At 40.3% G+C, this 23,611-nt stretch overlaps 1 long non-coding RNA gene across 1 annotated transcript in view; it reads right to left on the bottom strand.

Annotated features, from left to right (window-relative positions):
* LOC142104006 (uncharacterized) overlaps positions 1-23,396 on the bottom strand; it is a 246,263-nt gene extending 222,867 nt beyond the window's left edge. Inside the window, exon 1 of the long non-coding RNA XR_012679486.1 lies at positions 23,331-23,396. This is a non-coding gene — a long non-coding RNA (uncharacterized LOC142104006). The remainder of the gene's footprint in view (positions 1-23,330) is intronic.
* Between the last annotated feature and the right edge of the window lie 215 nt (positions 23,397-23,611).

Below are 23,611 nucleotides of genomic sequence, written 5' to 3'. Positions count from 1 at the left end.
TTTCCGCACGTCATAGGGGCAGTAGATGGGACACATGCAGAGCCGTAACTTAGAATTCTAGCGCCCTGGGCGAGAAAGACAAATGCCCCCCCCTAGCCCTCAATTTTAACCAAATTAATCTAAAATATTCCTAAATTGCGCCCCCTTCAGCGTTGCGCCCTGGGCGGTCGCCCCTGTCGCACAGCCCTAGTTACGGCCCTGGACACATGTAGCCTTGGTCCCGTCGGGTGGGAATGCTGCAATTTATATAAATTGCAAGAATTTCCACTCAATAAACGTCCAGGCTACATGTGACGTGTCTCTCCAGATTCGAGACCTGGTAGCTGTGTGGCCAGGGAGTACACATGACTCCTTTGCCTTTCAGCAATCAGGGACATGGCAAAGATTGCAACAGAGGCAAAGGGGTGCAAGGCCACATGGTAACGCGTAGCTATTAGGTACTAGTTTTTTTTCGTTATAACCTAAAGAGACGTCATATATGTAGTACTTGAAAGTGTTAAAATTCATGTCTTAAGTTTTATAGCAAAGTAGACATATACAAATGTATATCTTTGCTTGGTATGATATGGAATCTAGTTTCTTTTACTCTCTGAATATTTATGTGTTCCTAACCAATGTAATTGTGACACAATGGGTTTGACAAGCACCCCCTCGCCCCATGCTCATTTAAATTGTTTGGATGAACTTTGTTTATTTAAACTTGTTGGACTGTTATACTCTGCTTATGCAGACAAACCCTCATGGATGGACTTTAATTTATTTGTGTGGTTTGGGTTAAGGAACACTGGTCTTATCCCCCGGGTTCTTAAATGTATCCAAGTGGGCCACACATTTCATTTTTATAGTACAATCATCTAACATCTCTATTTTCTGGCCAGCTATTCCCTCCCACTGCAAAATAATAAGCTGAAGCCTTTGGTGCCACTTTCAAGCCACAAAATTATGGAGTTACTCTTAATCAACTGGGACTAAGTGCTTTATCAACTGATTTGAGCAACTATTGTTCTCTCCTGGACTGTACTAGACTCCTGGGCACCACCCCAGCAGAAAGAACCCCACATAGGGCTGACCATCCTCTCCACCCAGCCAATCCCAATACAGCTGACCTCAAAATAACCTTGAAGGATGGAATTTCACAGTAGAACCCTGCAAGGCAAAATCTGGGTGTCCATGGATCATCTGAGCTTGGTGTTGGAGTTCTCTCTCCTACCAGCTCCAGACTGGAACCCAGCACCCAACTCACATCTTCTAATATATATTTTTCAACAGGGAAAACTCTGCTCCAACGGAAGCTGCTTGAGAGTCTGTCCTTTTGGTGACTTGCAAGAAAGAGTTAATTTGCTAGCCAACAAAAGCCCCAGCCAAGTCTCAATTTTCTTCCCATTGAATATGACACAAATTAATAACAACTAATAATCGTGTTCACTTTGCACCAATTGTATCCAGTCTGACAAATGGAAATCATTTGTGGTGAGAGAGAGGGTGGGGGCACAGAGAGAAGCTGGCACAGAGAAACTGGCACAGACACTCGAAATGTATTAGATATTTGCATAACTGGCTCCTGTTCAAGTCCTCAGCATGTCGCAGGTGATGGAAATCATATTATTTAAACTATTACTGAATAGGAGATTTATTGTATGAAAGAATTGTGTATCCTGCGCAATATGTAATTATAGAAATGGAGATATCGCTGCTGCCAAATACCAATTGTTTTGCTGTGGATGGCCTTAATGAATAATTACGGTTCTACATATTTCCAAATGTCTTATTCTTCCTTTGTGTCTAAAGGAGACAAAACTTATTGACATTTTCTTAAGTGAAACATGCAGATTAAAAGCCACGTTCTTCTGTCTCCTGTAGTTCTGCTTACAGTCTGCGCAGCGGAAGCAGTGATTTTGTGGGCTGAGACAACATTCCTGTTGACTGTGCCTATCATCTGACTAGAAGCTGGTGACTTCTCCGAGGCGTGCTGCACAAAGTTCAAAGATTCAAAGTGTATTCCTACAAACCAATAGGAAGACTCAAGCTGAGATATTGGGGCTTCCTATTGGTCCATGAGGTCACACCCCCATGGACTTTGCAAGCGGCATCGACTTTATCCATGGTGGTAACAAACTGATATTTTTACTATGAATTCTCAAAATCTCTAGAACATGACCATTCTGTGTGTGTACAAATCACTGAGCAATAGAGTTTACAGTTGCAAATGTTATGGTTGTAAATTCCAAGTTAGTGCTTTATCGAAAACTTACTATAATTATTATAATTAACCTTTATTTATAGGGTGTCGAATGGTTTATGTGGTATAAATAATGATGATAATGTCCCTATATATCTTCTATCCCTACTGGTATGCAAATGTTTCTAGCAGCTGACTAATAGATGAGAGGTCACCATTTCAGTTACCGCACTAGGCAGCAGTAGGGCTAGGCATACCTCTAATCTTTTTAGAACTAGGAGAATTGCAAATCAGAATATTGTCATCTAGCTTGTTTTGTCTCTGACCTACCGTGCCGGATATATCTAAAATATATGTGGTCTATCTGTAGCGATCTAAAGTCAGAAAAAAATGGACTAACTATGCCTTCATAGTATGGGACTACGCCGTCCTGGTGTAGAAATGAGAAATGTTTGTGTAATTGTTTGTGAATGTTACAATATTTTTATTTAAATCAGATCAACTTAATAATGGAAACTACTCAGGAGGAAAGGCATGTAGGAGCAGGGCCGCCTTCAGAAAAAATCGGGCCCAGTACGGGCCCCCGTGCCACCCGCCCCCCCCCCCCCCCCATGAGCAACACATACTTACCGTGACAGCCAGGCACCAGGATCCGATCGCAGGGGTGGAGGAATTATTCCCCCTGTGATCATGTGATCTGTCCCCCTGGAGAGCCCAGGCCCAGTACAACAGTACCCCCCGTACCCCCCTGATGGCGGCCCTGTGTAGGAGTCACTATTTCAGGTGACTTATAGGCAGGTAAGTAATGCAACAAAGCAGATGCTTGGCTGCATAGTGAGAGGAATCAGTAGCAGAAAGAAAAAAGTAATAATACCACTGTATAGGTCATTTATAGTTTGGAGCAGAGAAGGGAACGGGGGGACATGATAGAAACTTTCAAATATATCCAGGGTTATAACAAGGTGCAGGAGGGAAACATTCTACAAAGAAAGAGAAGTATTAGAACACGAGGACATGTACTGACACTGCGGGGAAGTAGGGTCAGAGGATAAACTACGTCACAGAAAGGGTAGTGGATAAGTGGAATAGACTCCCATCAGAGGTGGTAGAGGATAATACAGTTGAGCTTGGGAGAGACATAAGGATATTGTTACAAAGATTAAAGGACGAAATATGGTTTGAGATTACCAGAGGTTAATAAAATAATGGGCAGACTAGATGGGTCAAGCGGTTCTTATCTGACGTCAAATTCTATGTTTCTATATTTCTAGCTTCTATTAACATCCGAAAACTCATTACTTTTGATAGCGCTGTACATTCTTGAACTTAAAAAAGAAAAAAAAAATTATAATCAGGAAACAAATTCAGCCAGAGTACTCTATCCGTGCCAAAGAGGTTATGTATGGGTACATTGTATCCTCAAGGTCTCCAGATACGGCTCCTGGCTCAGAGTCTAGCGCATAATTGTCCATGTTGACGTGATTCCAATCTGTAAGTAACACGTATTATTCAGATAGATTTGGCCTAAGTGACTTTACATGCCTGGAACTGGGATATTTTTGCATCTAATGACTTATTTATTTCTTGAGGATAAACTCCAGCATGTTTCCTTACATTACAGAATATGTTCCTTGCTGGGGGCCTGTGCTGCTCCACAACGTGTCTGCCAAGGCTTTCCGCCAACCTCCTTATTAAAGCATTTTAAATGTGTTTATTAAATAGCGTATTATTTGAGCATGTTGGAATACATTGTGGCACACTGCACCTAGTTATAAAATATATTCATGCTGGCGATAGAGATGGATCTGTAGACATAGTACAATGGCTTAGGGACAGATTTTATTTTCTTGTCAAAAAAGATATAAAAATATTTTAAAGGGCGAGTAAAGTTCAAAATTTAAATATAAGTATGAAGTATAAAAGTAATATACATTGTTCACTGATTGCCAGATTTTTACTGTGGCTTCTGTTGACATTTATAATTGAATAGAGCATTAATCCCCCCCCCCCTCCACCCATACGTTATAGACAGCGGATACCACCTCCTATATCTTTGTGTCCAAGCAAGATCTGTTTCACAAGAAACCCCCTCACTCAGCCATTCCCTCACATAGGAATCCATAATAAGGAGAAATAAATAGTAAATATCTGCAGGGTGTAACTGCACGGCTGTCATCCCCACTTTGTTTGCTCAGATAGAGAAGCTCCAACCTCCTAACATTAAACTACTGTAAACTTGCTCTAAAGGAATGAAATAGAACATGACGGAGATAATTATGTATAAGCCACCCAGGTATATTAAAATCAGAGGTATACATGTATTACATAGTAAGCTTGCAAAAAAAAAAGTCCATTAAGTATAACTTTTTATAGGTTCAACAGGATCAATGAAGGAAGGCAAATTAAAAGCCCAGTGAGGCTGTTGCCAATTTATCCTCATAGTGGTGACGAATATTCCTTCCTGATCCCATAAATGACAATCAGATTAATTGCCTAGTAGCCTTTCAATAATGCAGTTTGGCCGTTATAGCTAGCGATACTATTTGCGTAATAAAGGTATCCAATCCAATTTAAATTCAAAGTATTAGCCATTACCACTTCAACTGGCAGAGAATTTCAGCCTCACTACACTTACAGTAAAGAACCCTTTTCTATGCTGATAGAGAAACAGTCTTTATTACAGATATACTGGATGTCCCCTTGATATCTGCAAAAGACAAAACTTATTAGTGACTGCAGATATTATAAATAGTAATTAAATCACCTTTAAGGTCCTGTTGTAAAGAAGCCCAATTTGTCTAGTCTTTCTCGATACTGTAATTCCATCCGTTCCCTCCATTAATAAAGTTTCCCATGTTTGAACATACCCCCTTTTTGTATTCCCTTCTCAGATTTCTCCAATTGCGTCCAATTTAATGTGTATGTAGCGCCTTTGTGATTTGGGTTCAAAGGTGGCAGCAATTGGATATTGCTGGCCTATGGAAGGGTTCAGCGGTGGTTATAGTGGAATATTAATGACACATGGACATTTTACGCTTTATTGCGAAGAATAGAAAATCAAATGCACCCATATTTTTTTTACATTGCAATTAAGCTTGGGAACTGCAATAGTTTTGGTCTTTTGGCTCTTGTACTGGAGTTTGTGCTATCCTTTGGCCATAATGAAGACCTCAATGTAATAGTGAGTTTTAGAAATGCGTGGGGTGTATGCGCGTTGAGCTGCGTGCAGGGCAATACTGTTACAGTGGCAGATGGTGATTTCACTCTACTCCTCAAGTACCCCCAACAGTTCAAGTTTCTTTGAGTTCTTTAATCGTTCATAGGGACATTGATAATTAGTTTGACTTGGTGAGTAACTATGTCACCTGATCCCACAAATTAATCTTTCAAAAGATGAACTCTTGAGGATTATTCAGAACCAAATTTGAGAAAACTAATCTAAGGCTTGGTACAAACTACAGTTTTGTCAGCCGATTATTGGCTCTTTCACACCATAAACAACTGTTCGGCCCAATATCGCATTATTGTGTACAGTCCAACGATCAATGATTATCGTTCTAAAGCACATCGTATCGTATCGTTGGATTTTATAAACAGACTAAAAAGCTCGGTCAACGATGAAACGATGATGTGCCGATTCTGCAGTGTGTACACACTTACGACCGGCAGTGTCCATAGATCTCTATGGAGTGTGCAGAGTCACCATCTTTCAGCCGATGGTTATGACAGATGAAGAGCACAGATCTGTAGATAAATCTTGCAAAACGTCAATCGGTGTGTACGCAGGAATCGGCTGCTGATCGGGACTTTAAGTCGTTGGTAAAATCATTAACGATATCGCATAGGGAGAAACTTTCTGTAATGTGTATCCAGCCTTAGACTTTGTCCACAGTTTATTTGCATGTTTATTTTAAACTTCTTTACTTGCCTCCAGAATAATGAAAAGAAAGTCGGCATCAATTTTAACACCAGGACAAAGCATTTTCCAAAAAATCAATAAGACACTTCAAAATACATTTTAGAAAAATGTCTGTGTGGATGTAGATCCTAGTTTGATGATGTTCTTCACTTACAAAGCAGGGATTGAGTGCAAACTGTCAGAGCATATATGGATAAATAGGATCTGCTTACAGCCACGAGAACTGTATGAGTTTTGATAGACCTATTCTTGTTTGTCAAAAGCCATAAGTACTAGCTTCAAAACTTGTTCATCGGGAGATTGGCTTGTTATTGCCTTATTCCTCCTTCAGTCTAGAATACAGGAAATTAATGGCACGTCAACTTTTTTTTCCGCAGAAAAGAAAATGTACTGTCAGATACGCAGCAACTAAATCAAGCTTGTTTATGCTAATATATTTTGCCTCGACGCATTGTAAATTCTTCCTAATGCATTAATTATAATTCCACACAGACCAATAATTATTTCAGATATGCTAATTAGAAACCATTTCCCTCAGTCTAACACACATATCAGTAAACAAGTGGAATTAATTCCCTTAGGGTATGATAAAAAGATAACTATTTCCTCTTGACTGCAGCTTAGAGAATTTAGCCCCCCAATCAAGGGGTAATTATAGATGAAAAGGGAGAAGTGAGATGTTCTTGCAGGTGTGAGGGGTGAGATGTACATTTTGTCTCTCTAAAGTTACAAAAGTTTATATTAAGGACCGACGTGTTCAAAGCTAATCACCCTCTTTGTCTGGTTGGAGATTAAAATATGTATAAGTACATTCACAATACAGGCAGATTTGTTTTACTAGCACATCGGTATCAAATTGACAAAATTAAATGTTGAATTTGTTAATTGATTTAAAATTCGTGTTGCAAATTAATCACCAGTTTAGCATTTATTTTTTTTACCGAGCCTTAGTCAATTTTTTTAATTACCACGTTGAGAACTTATTCAGTTCAATTGTCGTTAATTTTGGTTTACATATTAGATAACAGACATTTAAAATAACCTGTAGATGCCATTGAAGCATCTGAGTTTTTTCCTGATAAACTGAACCTGCTATTAACATCAATCATGTTTTCAAAAAAGTCACCTTGAAATGATTAGCTGTCAGCAACTTAGTACATTGGAAAGAAAGAGTTTAAAGTAGAAATTATTTTATTTTCTTAATTTAATTTTGAGAGTTTCTTCAAAGATCTCATACAAACATTAAACAAATGTTATTTGGTATATCATTGGTGGAAATGACTGGGCATCAAGAACTACCAATCGGATCTACTATACAAACTACGACTTCAGTTACAGCAAATCACATGTGCCATGATGCGCAATAGAATTATAAAGGACAGACAATAAAGCTGCACTACGACCTTCGGAGAACCAATCAAAAGCCACAATGTCCGTGATTGTGCTTTCCGATTGGTCTTCCCATTTTCATCACACCTCTGCAGCAGCACACAGGTGGAAAACGGCTGCATGGAGCAATCCAGAGGGGCTACATGAAAGGGAAGGAGCAGGTATTTCATTGGTGGTAAGCTCTCACGAGCAGGGCCCTCTCTACCCTTTGTCTCATCTCTGGTCTTCCTTAAATGTACTAGTTTTGTTATGTTTTACTTTTAATTGTTTGATTTTTATGTTTTTCATGTTTAGTTTGTACTTACGGAATTTATACTTGTATATTTGCTAATTATAATTGCACAGGTATCTAGTCGACTGGTCGACATTCAGAAAGTCGACAACATTAGATTGACAATTCAAACGTAGACCATATTATATAATGCGACAATTCACATGGTAGACAGTATTGTTAGGTCGACAATTGAAATGCAGACAGAATTGTATGGTTAGGGTTAGTGGGTTAGGGTTAAGGATAGGGTTAGTGTTAGGGATAGGGTTACGGTTTCAGATAGTGTTACGGTTAAGGATAGCTCAATAAACAGGAACTGCAAGCTTGCATGATTTATGAATAGGTAAATGAATGATGTGCCTATAGATGGCTGAAGGACAAGGCTCCTCATCTTGTTAATAGGGCCTTTAGCACCTCCCATTTCCGTACTTTGATTTCACATCAAATCACTACTCCCAATCATTTGCATAATATAGATTCACCTCCATTGGCTAGTTTACTTATTTAAATCCTCAATTAATCTTGTTTTGCTAACAATACTATCCACTGTGCTGGGGCCAGCACAGCATTCTATTATCTAATATACATGGTGGGCCTGTATTTCATCATTCCTGTGTAGTACAGTCATGGGCACGTAATTGATGTGTTGAATTTCAGACATGCGCTTTTCAAAATGAGATCTTTTAGATTGCATATCTGCATAGTAGAGGTTCTTTCATGGGATCCCCTTTTTTTGTCATCTTGGGGTTGTCTGTGGAAAATAATCCTCCTCAAAGGAGTACCCGATTTGTACAGCATTTCACAACACTGTGTGCTGATGGACCCAACCATCCCTTTTATCCTGCAGTATGTTTTCATCTCCAGATGTAGATTTCAAAGTTCCAGAGCCAATATGTTGTGCCGTAAGATGAGCAATTTCTTCCGGGTTCTCCCTAGTGCAGACAGAAATTAATTTGTGAATCAGTCACAAAATAATAAATAGCGACCACTGGAGAATCGGACCAATCAACAAATGTCACATGTCTTATAAAAGGAGTCACTCACTTATCCCAATTGTACTAGCTTAATAATAAAAAGGAGAGCAGGTATACTGATCTGCAGACTGCAGCTACACACTGAGACCAAGGAGAGAACTCCAGAGCTTGTTCCTAGGAGGGAAGAAGGCCAAGAAGCAGCTCTGGAGTTCTCTCCTTGGTCCCAGTGTGTAGCTGCAGTCCGCAGATCAGTATGCTTGCTCTCCTTTATTCCTGCAGTCCGCAGATCAGTATACCTGCTCTCCTATATTCCTGCAGTCCGCAGATCAGTATGCTTGCTCACCTTTATTCCTACAGTCCGCAGATCATTATACCTGCTCACCGTTACTCCTGCAGTCTGCAAATCAGTATACCTGCTCTCCATTGGTCCTGCCATCTGCAGATCATCATACCTGCTATCTGTAGTCCACCCACTATCTGCAGTCCATCATACTTGCTATCCGAGAGATCATCACATCCGTAGTTCCAGTGGCAATACCTGCTGTCCGCAGATCACAACCCAGCCATCAGATAACGCTGAACGCCGCTGATCTTGCCATACTCACCTGAGGGCCGCAACCTGCGTAGAGAAAGCCACAAAAAAACACACCTTCTTGCGCGACTTCCTGGAGAAGACCAGCCGTTACGTTAGACTCCGCGCCACCAGTAAGAGTACTAGTATCAGACTGATCTAGCATCCTAGTTTGCCGTGACATTAAGAACAGGCCCAGAGGAGAGGGGAGGCTGCCTTAAATAGTAGGCAAGACGCCCAGGAGCCAATGAAAAAGGCAGAGAAGTCTACCAAAAAGAGGGTGAGTAAGCCAGGTCTCGGTTTAGAGGTACCGAAGACCCGGCGTATGACAGCCATTTGAACTGCTCATAAAAACTAAAGATTTATGATGAATGAATAAATAGATGAGCCAAAGTTAGTTTAGCTGTAATATAAATTTGAAAATGCATTAAGATGAAATGTTATTATGAACTTCATTGTTTCAATTGCAGGATCATCTGTTAAATAATAGTGGAAATGTATTCCTTTAGAACTAGAGTTTATTTAATCCTTGGTAGTGATTGGCAGACTGGGGTTAAATACTGAGACTGAATTTATGCCTCTGATTACACTGAACATGCGGAGAAACGCGTCAGCTTAGCAGCACAGCTCTGTTTGTATGTTATCCTAATTATTGCTGGATATGGTAGAACTTTATTTAGCTGATGAGAATGTGAAGCTTAGCTAAAAACACATCTGTTGAGATTTGAACCACGAAAAAAAATTACACTGCCTTGGGTCTACCTCTTCCACTGCCCTTTGAACTTGAATATGTCTCTTGTCTACGAAATCTGGATTTAAAATTGAAATTATTAATAAAGAGATATAAGTTAATATAAAGGATGTTTTCTATGAGATTGTTGTCACGCAGGGCCTGATTAAGGGTTCTGGTCGTTCTAGGCTAATACGGCCGCAGCGTTTCCCCCGAATATATAGGTGTATAGGAATATTCCTGAATATTAATGTTCAGCAGTATTCTCCCTCATTCAAATTTAGACAGATTGTGCCGTTGTCTCTTACCTGTTCTTGCTCTTCTCTCTTGCAGCTTTGTTAACCTCTCGCTGGCTTCTGGAAAGTTGGGGTCCTGTTTTGAAAATGCAAAGATTTATTATAATTCAAAATGTTAACAAACCCTGAATGATTAGGCCCTTTAGTTAAAACATAACACTCGATTATGGCCAGCTAAAAGTACCCCATTGTACAGGCATATATAAGCAATCTATGAACATTTGTGGTCATTCAAATACAAACCTCTACCAGCCCCATCTCACTAATATTTAGTGTTCTGTGAGACCACAGAGAGCAGCCACACAATCATGAGATTATGCCCCCCAAAGCTGCTCTATTTGTTTTTAAAAAAACCTGCAGCCATTTTCACTACCCTCCTGCAGCCATTGCTCCACCTGCAGCCATTTTCCTTATATCCCACCCTGCATCTATCCCCCATAGCCATTTTCCTTTCCTCCCCCTGCAGCAATTTTCCTTACCTCTCCCCTGCAGCTATTCCCCCCCCAGTCACAGCAAAACCCCCCCAGCCACATATATCAGCCCCCCTCCTCTGCCTCCTTCACACATATCAACTTCTCTCCCTCCCTATAGGTTTGCAAGGCAGATCCCCACCTCTTCCTGCCTATAGATTTGTATGGCAGATCCCCACCTCTCCCTTCCTATAGATTTGTATGGCAGCACCCTCACTTACCTGTAGTTGTGCTGCCCAGCGTCGCTCCTCAGATCAGCCGACAGGAAGTGAAGACTTCCTGCTTCCTGTCTGCTGCACAGTATTGTGGGTACCTATACAGCAACAGGCAGCCTAGCGATTGGCAGCCTGTTGCTGACTACTGACCACCAATGCCTTTGATCGTCGTCGGTTTTTATTCTATACAAAATAGACCCCCTAATCTGCAAAGTTATATAAAGCTTAAACTGACCAATATCTAAAATATCTGGCACTATCTTCATTTGCAACAGACTCATAATACCAAGAACTTCAGATTGCAAACTGACAGACCTAATTACTTCTAGAGGTCACCCTGTCGCCCCAAAGAGTCTCATGCGGCTGGCTAGGAGAGCTTCTTAAAAATCAAACTATCTAAAACATTATAGTAGAGTCATAGAATAGACTCAAAATAATAATCTGCATTTAATAGCAATTACTTTACTTATCACATTGAAAATAGTTTACCGGGCAGAATCATTAACTCCACATCCCTGGGTAAACCAATGCGAGCACTTGATTAATTAGCTCAGAATTTTATTTTTGGTTACGTTTGCATGCACATCAAGTTTATTTTATTATTTATTTTCCGCTAATAAAGCAAAGGTCTGCCAGGGAGAAGGGTCAGAAATAATTAAAATTAGTGCCAATCAATGTAGACAGATAATCAATAAGCCTCACCATGCATTATGTCAACCTCCCGGCTGGGAAGGAATCGTTGCTTGCATTATGGTTACTTTATTTAATAACGTAACCTCTGACACGAAGATCATTTTTCTGGATGATATTCACATTGTGTATTCAGGAAATATGGAATGTCTAGAAGGATCTCAGGAAGGCTCAATGTGTTTCACACCCGAATTTCTATTTTGTCATCCTCGTATGAGCAAAACACCTACTTATATGCCAAGATCATTTCAAGGTACACAACTGCTTCACATCGAAGTCCAACCTACCAGCACGGCAATACCACTCCCTTTTCTCATTTAAACCTCTCATTTTTTGTTATAAATTACTGCTCGACTGCTCATAGAGGCAAACGCCAGATTTCTAGAGGGGAATTTCCAAATTCTTGAAAGAACAAACAAAACACTTTCTGCATTAATAATAAAAATAGAAAAGTACGTTAAAAACAAATCAATATTATTTCCTCTAAATACATTTTTCTTGACATTCTACCAAAATAATATAATACAACAAAATGAACACTAATCTTCCACTCACAGCCATTGAGATAAAAAAAATTACAATTAGTGTTACTGTTTCTCACCTCAGCAGCCAAGAAACTGCAGACTATCACAAGTAACTTACTGCATTTTTCTTTTCTCTAAGATCACAGAAACACTAGAGCTAAAAGTCAGAACAATCGTGGTGGCCATTTTGTTGAAGCCAAAGTTTATTAAAGCAAAGGCAGATCCCCACAAAAATGGGTCTTAGACTGCAGACTGTTTTTTATGCAGACAGGTGGAGGTTCCTAGAAGCTGTTTCGTCCTTTTAAACCACAGAACTGTCCTGATTAAAGCATAAGGGGGTTTTATTGGCAACTGAAAAAACTGTACCCCTTCCTCCTTTATGGTCACATTTAATTTATTCAAGTCAGTGCTCATCACCATTGTTTTAATAATTGATTGTTTATCTTCCTCCTCCACCAAAGAAAAAAAGGAAATTAAACAATAGAGTTCCATGGGGAGGAGAGATGACAGATCAAAAAGACAAAAAGGGGGTCTTTGTTTAATTTATATCTTTGACCCTGAATTACCTTAATTATCTGATGGTAGAGAGAGATCTTGCTAGACACAAACATAGAATTTAACACAAGATAAGGACCACTCAGCCCATCTTGTCCGCCTATTTTTTGGACCTCATTTGGTATTTAGATTTGTATCCAGATAACACCTACCTTCTGTGTTTTCATGAAAGAGATATATAATTGTGCTAAATCATTACTGTAAATGTTTGGTATAGTTTATATGTCCAAGCTTTCAGAAGGGCATCTCCTCGTCTAAATATTTAAAGTTTCAAAATTGTTCTCCTGCCATGAAACCTCTAGAAATTTGGGGCCAGGGAAAGGTTCATCTCTATTATCAGAAGCTTTTATGTGACACAATAATAAATAAATCTCTGACATGTTGCCACCGGGAGTTCCATTAACCAGACAACTTCATTTTGATTTTAACAAGGTTATGAAAAGCAAAGGTTGAGATAGCTCATGGGTAACATATTGCTGGGGAAAAAAAAGAGATTGGTCTGTAATGACACATTCTGCATTCCTATACGGAATGGCAAAGTTTACTTCCCCAGCATAAATGCAGAATTCAAATACATGTGACAAAAAATCCATTAGGTGAATTCATCTGTAAAGTCGGTGTCTACGTCCCAATTTCGGTGCCTCCAACTGCATGAAATGGAAGTTCTTTCCGGAGAATGAAAACCCAGCAGGTTTAATAAAAATGACATTCACATACACTGCATTCATTTCCATTCTGGTTACTGGAATAATATTTCATTGTTGTTTACTTTTCATTATACAAATATTCAATGTTTTATGGGTCCTTCCTCGGTTGGTATCAACTATGAAAAATGTATTTGCCCAGGAAAAATGTGTCACTGTGCACACTAGATGGCCCTAATACAAAGTAATGTGTACTGTATAGAGTAGCAGGTGTATGACGTTATTGGATAATGAATTGATGACATCAATCGCTCACTGGTTATAAGTATTGACATCGCTCTCATCCTGTACATAGACATGACAAACATTATATAGTTACATAGCTAGTGAGGTTGAAAAAAAAAGGCACAGGTGTTTTGAGTTTAACCTATAATAAATCCTAATTCCATTTCTCCAAACAAAGGCAAAACAAACCCCCTCCTCTCCTCTGTGTGACAGTTTACCACTTCAAAATCCTTCCTGCCTAAAAAAACGTATGAATCAGATAACTCCCGATAAGCTGCCTTGATCAATCACCCCATTATTTCCTGTAATAATTATAGCTACAGACACCATTCCTTGTTTGACAGGTAACAATCTTTTTTTTTTTAATATTCTGTTTGTGAATTTTCCGTTACCTCATGCAGTAAATAATTCCACAGCGTGCCTACTCTTACAGGAAAGAATCCCTTCTTGTGCTTATTGTAAAACCATCTTTCTTCCATATAATATGGACAAATCTCTGCACTATCACGACTTAGTATAGTGTACCTGCTATCGTTGCCACTACTCGGAGGAAGGTGCGGAGTCTAACTGCCCCTGGTATTCACCAGGGACCCCCGCAAGGAGGTATGGACTCAACTGCAGGAGACACGCAGGTTGCGGTCCTTCCACGAGTCAGATAGCGAAGCATGAGAAAGAATTGTCAGACAAGCCGGTTCGGTAACGGTGCAGGCAATGAAGGTACACAAGGAGAATCCGAAGGAAGGTGAGTCAAGCTGGGTCGGTAGTGTACTGGAAGCGCGGTACACAGGGATATCCAAAAGGGGTAGTCAAAGGCAATCCAGGTCACAAGGGTCACAGGCAGGCAGGCAATATCAGGAGACAAGCAATAAACTGGAACACTGAGGAAATGCTGGAGGCAGGTACGGACCTGAAACTCTGGCACTGGTAGGAGGGCCAAGAGGGGTTACTATACTGCTGTGGGTCAATGGGAGGTCAGCGCTGTAGCGCTGTCATAATTAGCGCCATCGCGCACAGTATAGAGACCCGTTGCTAGGCAACGGGAACGCTCCATCGTAGCTGTAGCCAGGCGGCTGAGCGTCAAGAAGTGACGCATCTGGTTGCTAGGCAACCAGACGCGCTATAGAGGAGACACAGGCGGCCATCCTGGGGATCGTGGGCGGCGCCTGACAATCACTTCCAATACTTTCTTTTTTATAACCACATTTCTTGCTGTCGTATGTTACATACTTGCAGCTGAATTTATCAACAATATTCTTTTTAATTTCCCATGTAGTTTCTACACAGTTCCCGTCTACTGTACAAGCTTTAATGCCTCTCTGAACTGATTAAACTTTCTCCTTCTAATATGCATAGTGTTTGTAGCCCCCTTATAAAAAGTTTTATTGACGCTCAAGTCAAATGTTAACGTGAACCAGTGTTCCCGAAATGCCCCCTCACCTATCCATTAGATATACCAGTTCTTCTACCAATTGTGAAAGGTAGATAAAAAATCGACTTCATATTACAGAATAACCAAATAAATTGCCCCAATTGCTGAATAGTTAAACTGCACCTATGAGGAGGAACATATTCTAATTTGCTCCCCTTTCAGTTCATAAAAATAAATTGACTTTCAGTACAATTGTTGATGCTACATTAGGTGGTTTATAACAAACCTCAATCAGTAGTTTACTTGCGTATACCTACCTACAAGTTGTCACACTCTTCACAGATATACTCCGGTTGGTACACTCTTTAACAGGTTTTTACATATACACAAACTCACCTTCCTTTCCAATCCTTCCTATAGATACAATATCCCATCAATTTCACTGCTCATGACTTTCCTCTAACACCATATCATAATTCTCTTCCAACGTCATTAATTCTAGTTGTCCTATTTTGTTTTTGGAAGACTCTTAACCCTTCCCCATTTCTCTCACCTAAAACTTTCTCTGTCTGCGCTGCAATACACACTGCATCTGTCTTCACCTAGTTCCTACTTACAAATCTTCTCCAGCCTTCTAACCATCATCTCCACCAGCCAGGATGCAACTTCCCATTGTGGTGAAACCCATCCTGTGTCCGAGATAGAAATTGGCTTAATACACCAACTTTTCAGTCACTTGTTAACATCCCTATGTGCCCACATTGTTTCAGGTGTAGTGTAGGTAGTACTGAAATCAGTTTTGAGGATTGTCCATCTATATCTAACTTTATCCTGTGTGGAGTTTGTATGTTCTCCCCGTGTTTGCGTGGGTTTCCTCCGGGTGCTCCGATTTCCTCCCACACTCCAAAAACATACTGGTAGGTTAATTGGCTGCTAACAAAATTGACCCTAGTCTCTCTCTCTGTCTGTGTGTGAGTATATGTGTTAGTGAATTTAGATTGTAAGCTCCAATGGGGCAGGGACTGATGTAAGTAAGTTCTCTGCACAGCGCTGCGGAATTAGTGGCGCTATATAAATAGCTGATGATGATGATGATCTTTGGCACCGGTATGTACCATGAACTTTGATTCCTCCCAACCCCTCCAAACAATCTATAGATTCGTTTCGATTCAAACGGAAGACTGCAAACTGTGCGGCATTCACTGTCCTGGAAAATGGATAACCCCATCATCCTAATAACACAGCTACCCACCTCAGCTTCGACCCCCCCTCTTCTAGACTGGTTCCATTCAGGTCCTGCTCAGTGAACAACAAACTCTTTTCACGGTCATGGACCTCTGTGTTGCTCATTCAGATCAATTTGGTAACATTTACAAAAGATTTGAAAAAAATGTTTTTGTTTGGATGCAATTTTATATTTAAGCTAAATCTGACAACTGTACGATTTACTTTGATATCTGACGCCTAGCGCGCATATTTACAGGCTTTTAGTTTTGACATGAATGTGACTCATTTAGGCAAATTATTTTCTTTTTATTAAATGTGAATAAAGAAGGGAATGCATTTTAAGAAAGATGATACATTATCCAAACTCCCAAAAGAATAGCTTCTGATTAAACTTGCTAAAAGTGAATTACATGTTGAACAGTTCATTTAATTTGCACGATTGATGAGTTGGTACGTTGCAAACACAAATAAGTGTCATTTAAAGATGTATAATAACTCTAATCTGTGAAATTAACCCTGCCTATGCTGCAGCAAAACACAAAGGTGTACTCTGTGGCGAAGATTCTCAAGTGTAGCCACTGGGGTATTTTGTCATGGGCACTTCCAGGAATGTTGTGAGTCATTCGCTGTTGAATCAGCCGGTCAAATGGGTGTTATTAACAGGGCTAGTGGGAGCTGTTTACTGGACAAATAGATTCTGTTTACTGATTAGCAGCAGGTAATGCAGGACTAGTATGTTGAAGTTCAATTACATGTTTTTATTAAAGTTACATATTTCTTACACTCTAGCAACACACATCAGTCAAATGTCGGTTTCTAGTTTCCTGTCTGCTCTAGCTTTTTCCCCCCGACTTTAACAATCCAACAATGCCACCTAGAGACAGGGAGTCATATTACATTGCAAATCATATCATATGACATCATTCGAACACTGGTCATAACTATGTTGTTTACTGGTCACATGGGTGTGATATTTCAGTAGGGTGTTTGGGGTGGAAAGTGGTTTCACATTTTTTCCATCGTGGATCTAAAGTGAAACAAAATAAACACTGATTTTATTCTCTCTCCCATTCTACTATGACTGAAATGCTCAGATCCGATTTTCAGTTTCTTCAGCATACTGCCTACTTTCCTGGAAGGTACAAAAGACTTCCTAATTTCGGCACTCCTGGAATAGTAGGCACTCTCCCGGATAATGGCGTAGGTGGGGCTTAATGACACAATAAGCCTGGACACTGGAGTGCAGGGTGAGAATATGGGACACATTGGGGATCCTGGCAAGCAAAGCGTGGAAAGTAAATGAACCATTTTATTTTATCACATCAAACTCCACCCAAAAGAGGATTCAGATCAAGGATTCAACGAAAGCAATGTTTGCATATTGACAGCCCAATTTTCCTTTGTATGATGACAGCAATGATCAGGGCCCCCGGTAGATCGCAATTCTCCACCTGAACTCTCCTGCCCCAATACTTCGAATCTGCTTGCTGTACTATAAGATACGTTCCTAACTCAAAGACTAAAAGAGATGACATTTTAGGTCCAATGCAGAGTTTGCTAGAGTTTTAAAACTTTCTGAAGTACAACCACGGATCATTAACTGTTTGCAGATGACTGTGCTTAATATCGTTCCACAACATCAGGTATTCTGTGATTACCCATTCTTGTAACTTTCCTTCATTTCACATGCAAATGGAATCCCAGCAAAGCAAGTCCCCACTTGTCAAATGCTCACTGGCGAGAGTTCAAACTGTCTCTGAAAGTGACTTTTTAAATTCTAGATATATTTTACTGAACTTTTCTCCCTGGATTTCCTATTTCGCTGGCTAGATAAATTTATTACCAATGTGGTCTGAGATCGAAACATTTCAGATTAAAGAATTCTACACAGGGGTCCAGATTGTTTAAAGGTTATACATATCTTCATTTATGGCACATTGTAATAATACAGTGTAATTGCAACTTTTTGGATTGTGTAACTGGGTTAAATCTGTGCACAGCGGATATGAATATTAATCATTTCACAGAAGTGCTCTGAGAAATCGAAAGGCTTGATTTACTGTCTTGTATTATTACTGCTGTAAAGAATATGTATCCAGGTTTAAGGTTTCTGATTACTGAAGTGCATGACCTAGATTCACCCTTATAAAGCTGACCGAGCACCATAAACATTCATTATTCAATGGTTACTACAACACTCACTGCACTCTGTAAACTTGTACCCTGTGCCTAATAATGAAAGTACCCCCGGTGATACAGCAAAATAAGATAAGTACAAAAGTGACAACACTATATAAATACAAACAACACATTTACATAATTATAACCCACAAAAAGACATAATTATGTACGGAAAACGCTAGGAGAAAGGGCCCTGCTTGTAAGAGCTTACATTCTAGAAGGGATGGGTGGAAACAGAGATGGAGAAAACAGAGTGTGGGGGGGAGGGGAGATAGGGATGAGGAGGGGGGAGTTAGGAGGAGGGCTGGTTGGCTTGAACGAATCCGTTATAATAAAAAAAAATTCATAAGGCCTAAATCACTTTAACAAAAGAAGAAACAGGAAAGAAAATGCAGAACAACCATACAGTGTAAAGTGAAACAAGAAGAGAAAAACACCTCTATCAGGACAGATAGGCACTCCGGAGTCCTTAGCGCAGTAATCGGTTATGGTGCCAGATGTTCCAGCTTACTCCTGCCTTACTGCAGAAGTGTCACCCTGCTTTCACCAGGCAAACACTGGTGCAAAAACCTTAAGGCTTTCCCAGGAGTGTTGTAGGCAGTTTCTGAGAATCCTTCCTTCTAAGCCCAGTGGGAGCCATAATAATGACTTTAAACTCACCCAACTTACAAGGCATCAGTGCGGGGGAGAGTAAGCCCAGTATAAAGGAATACTATCCCAGCTAACCTTGAGTGGTTGGCCAGAGGAAGGGAGCTTAGAACAGTCTCCACTGGGTTTCCCGCTGGGTCTCGCCCCACCTGATTGGGGATAATGGCCATTCATCATGTTATCTTTTCAGTTTTACTGTGGAGCAGCTTCCTGAGGGAAGTCCCGCTGTCTCGACTGCCATTACCTGCGGGAAGAAGTGTGATATCGGGCCAGTGGCGGATCCAGGGGGATCGCCCCCCCCTAGCAGGGGCTTGCTGCCGGCGGCTGCACACTATGTGCAGGTCCGTTTGCAGTGACAGGCAGGGACAGTGTGCTGCCCGGCTGCTCTGATTGTGTTTTAAACACACTGTCCCTGCATGTCACTGCTGAACGGACCTGCACATAGAGTGCAGCCGCCGGCAGCCTCAGATGTCAAAAAGGGGGCGGGGCCTAAATCGCCCCCCCCTACATCGCCCCAGGTACAAATATTCTCTAGATCCGCCCTTGTATTGGGCACACGTAAGATGGAGCTAATAGGCTGTTGAGCCGAATCTCGCCACCTGGGCTAAAATTTGCCATCCCTCCCTTGGGGAATCTCTCAAAGTGGTCTTAAAAATAAACATAATACACATGGGTAATATTATATTCTATGTATACTTGCATCTTCTATGTTTACCAATGAGAGGGATTTAACCTTTGTTCACTGTGCCTGAAATAGTAAAATATGCAATTTCAATAAATGCTTACATTCTAGTTGTTGTGCATCCATCAACTACACACAGTGGAAGCAGCCATATTGTGGACTGGATCAATATTCCTGTGACATCTCTCATTCATGAAATGCTTCCTTACATTCTCATGTCTCGTTCACATAAAAGGTCCACTGGTGAAAATTTGCAAAAGATGGGAACCCTCCTGAGAAGAAAACCCCTCTAAAGTGCTATATATGATGCTTTCCGCGTGATACCTGAGACACTCCTACATCGCTGTGTAGGAGGCCATCACCTATACCCCTTTCTCATCACCATCCAAGTCAGTCTCCGTTAACATCTTTCTCTGCAGCTGTGGTGATCATCGTTTGTTAGATTTGCATGTGAATGAACAGCCTAATTTGAATATTTTGCAGGCAACTAATTATACCACAGGGCAAAAAGGTCTAATTATCGTCATTGTTTATTTGTAAGGCGCCACAAAACTCCACTGTGCCGGACAGTCTTTATAATAACACACCATATTTTATTCACTGCCAGTTCATATCTACATCTTTTTATCCTATCCCTAATTGTACAGGTTCACTCAAAATTCGCTGCGCATATATATATATATATATATATATATATATATATATATATATATATAAATAATGTTTGTATTCTGTTTTATAGATGAATTGCATCACAGTACAGCTGAAGCAATATCGATTGGTGTTTCACAAGGCATGCTGTGTATTTATCCTGTATTTATTGTTTGGTGTCCTTTTTTGTGCAAAAGCTGCTGTTTTTTTAAACACATTATATTCTTATAACAGCATGTTTAAAGGGGATGTCCATTCAAAATTGTAAGTTTACACAATTTACATATTAACTCCCAACTGTATACATCCCTGTCACCACAGTCCATGTTCACATTATTTGAATGATTAGTTTGTCGATAAAGCTGTTTGAATGAGCCATGGCTGCCACGGACAACGCACTGCAGTCATTCAAACAACTTTATTAACACATTAAGTAGTGTATTCAATAAAACCTCTACAGTTTTCATTTGTCAGATGATTTGCAGCACTGATTAACCCCACATGTCTGCCAGGTGCAAAAAATGTACATTTTGTCTGCACATCATCTTTAAAATTGCAAATAGCATATTGAAACTAAAATATCACAAACGTACTCAGCAGTTGTAGAGCATAAACACTTTAAAATTCATATAAAGTACAAGATCTGGTGGAGCCATGTGCAGGTCACTTACAATAGACATGATCCGTGTCCAGATTTGCAATCATCTCTTCTGCTTTCTTGTACTTCGTGCCCTGATCCGGTGGGCTTACTATTCATCCCCAACCAGACCCATAAAAAAATTAAATTTTTCACATGTGGATCACCAAAATTTAATCCAATAGTTGGCACCCTGGCCATAGGTTGAACTATATAAGAGGTCTTGTGGTTGGCTGAATGGATTTTCAGGCATGACTGAAAATGGTCTGATCATTTTAAGACACGCTCTATACCCACCCTGGCCACGTCTTGTCCTGCCCAGTAATTCCTCTAGATCACACAGTCACACCCCTAAATAGCAAAACCTCGCCCCTCTTTCTTGGAAATATCTGACATATCCTGCAAAAAACGGGAATGGTAAGGATTATAATTAATCCCTCAAAAACCCATTAATATAAACCTTGCTTTGCTGCTCTCTGTGCCTTTGATTGTGACGATAAAAAGTCTTTTCCAATCTATCTTGCCTTGAAAATTTTAATTTTTTTCCTTTTCAGCATCAGAGGTGTCTACTTTGTGAGAGGTGCCTTGAAATTCAGCTCTTCCAACTTCCTTCTTAATACAACTCGATACCCTGTCTTCCCCGGGGAAACTTTCTATGAACATCAGAATTTTTTCTTTCTTTCAAAATATGAGAGATTCTGAAATGTTACAAGATTAAGCTGCGGAGGAAGCGTATGGTTTCACTGCCTTAAGAAATTATATTAAATGTGACATTTAGGAAAATCTTTTATTATAAACCTTCCCAGGTAACAATGATGCATTCAAGTGTCTGAGTTTTAAAATGCATTAAGACCGCAGAGAAATGATGTAGAGTGCTATAATATTTCTGGAACTAAAACATTTTCGCTTTGTCGCCCTAATTCTACCCTGTCAGACTCATAGAATTGTGTTCCCCTTTTTCAGCCTGTGTTTTACAATCCAGGTTAATTTCATCCACTCGTCTGAGCTACCCAGCAATGCAACTGGTTTTAAATAGCGTTTGGATAGGCTAGCTCGATTTACTGAAATTTATAGCCATTTAGCTGGATGGTCGTAGCCAATTACACTGTGACTCTATAATAGAGCTGTCCAAGTATTTAAATAAAGAGGGCCTATAAATTCTATAACTATATTATCGCTGGCCCAATTTTATTTAAAAAAAATATTTCATGCAGTAGAGTCCATGAGGGTAATCAGGGAAGGCTGTAAAAATTTGGAGGACTTTATCCACTTCCGAAAAAGAAGATTTTTGTACTTGTGTTAAATCTCTTTCTTCGATTCCATCTGAGGGACACTGCTATCCAGGCGCGGGCTGGCAGGCTTCAGCCCGGGGGGCGCACAGGCGGCCGCATCACATGACACGCGATGCGACTGCGTCGTTGAAGATGCGGCTGCATCGCGCGTCATGTGATGCGGGCGCCGGTTATTACGCGGAAATATTGCATCGGGGGAAGGAGGGGGGCTGGGCGGCCGGCCCTAACAGTGGTTAGACCGAGCGGCCCGGGGGACCGATGCCCCCCGTCCCAGCCCGCCTCTGCTGCTACCATGGGGTTGTATAAGGACGCATAGAGTTGGCACTTAACAACTAAGTTTGCTGCTGACTCCTCCCCTCTGCAACCCCACAGACTCCAGTAATACTAAAGTCCCAAGAAAAGGGCTCAACAACACAACTAACCGTAGAACAGCAAAAGGGAGGGAACGCAGTGGTAGAGTGCACCGTCTCTTTACCCCACAGATAATCTGACAGAACATTGGGAACAGCTATACAACTCTGCACAAGAATCCTTGTTCTTATCAGACATTATATTTCTGTTCTTTTTATATATATATATATATATATATATATATATATATATATATATATATATATAAGAAACACAGATTAGGAAACTTTCACAGAGAAAAATACAGTAAAATAATAAAATAATTACTAGTTCTGACTGTGGCTAATAGCCTCAAATCAGTAATATAAATATCTGTGGTAATAATAATGTAAAAGTGGAAGATATTGTATAAAATCACCTAAGTGCAGATAGAGTCCAGTTATAACCCTATATGCCTTTTGTAAACACACATATATATACACATATAAGCATATATACACATATAATCATACATATATACACATAAACATATAACTCTGCTGACTTATATAATAAATAACTGCCCCCACTGGGTACTTACCTGCAGCTGTTTCTTCAATGAAGTGAAGCAGCAGCAGATGATTCTCCACCATTATATCAGTCAGGATCCTCTGAGGTAACTGTAGCTGAATTTTCCCGCCTTTGGAGTGTACCAATCAGCAAGGGGCGGGGGGGGGGGGGGGGGGGCCTTCTCTGTTACACTCCCCGTACTGTGGAGGCTTTTGCTTTGGGGAGGATTATCCTACCCGCTCACTGGAGGCTTCTGCTTATTATAGCTCTCCTTTGTTTCTTTTGCTTTACAGCTATTTAATCTGTGCTCAG

The sequence above is a fragment of the Mixophyes fleayi genome, chromosome 10 (genome assembly GCF_038048845.1).
Source record: "Mixophyes fleayi isolate aMixFle1 chromosome 10, aMixFle1.hap1, whole genome shotgun sequence".
NCBI classification, from domain to species: domain Eukaryota; kingdom Metazoa; phylum Chordata; class Amphibia; order Anura; family Limnodynastidae; genus Mixophyes; species Mixophyes fleayi.
Note: the sequence above shows the minus strand (reverse complement) of the source record. Positions and strands in the feature narration are given on the sequence as shown.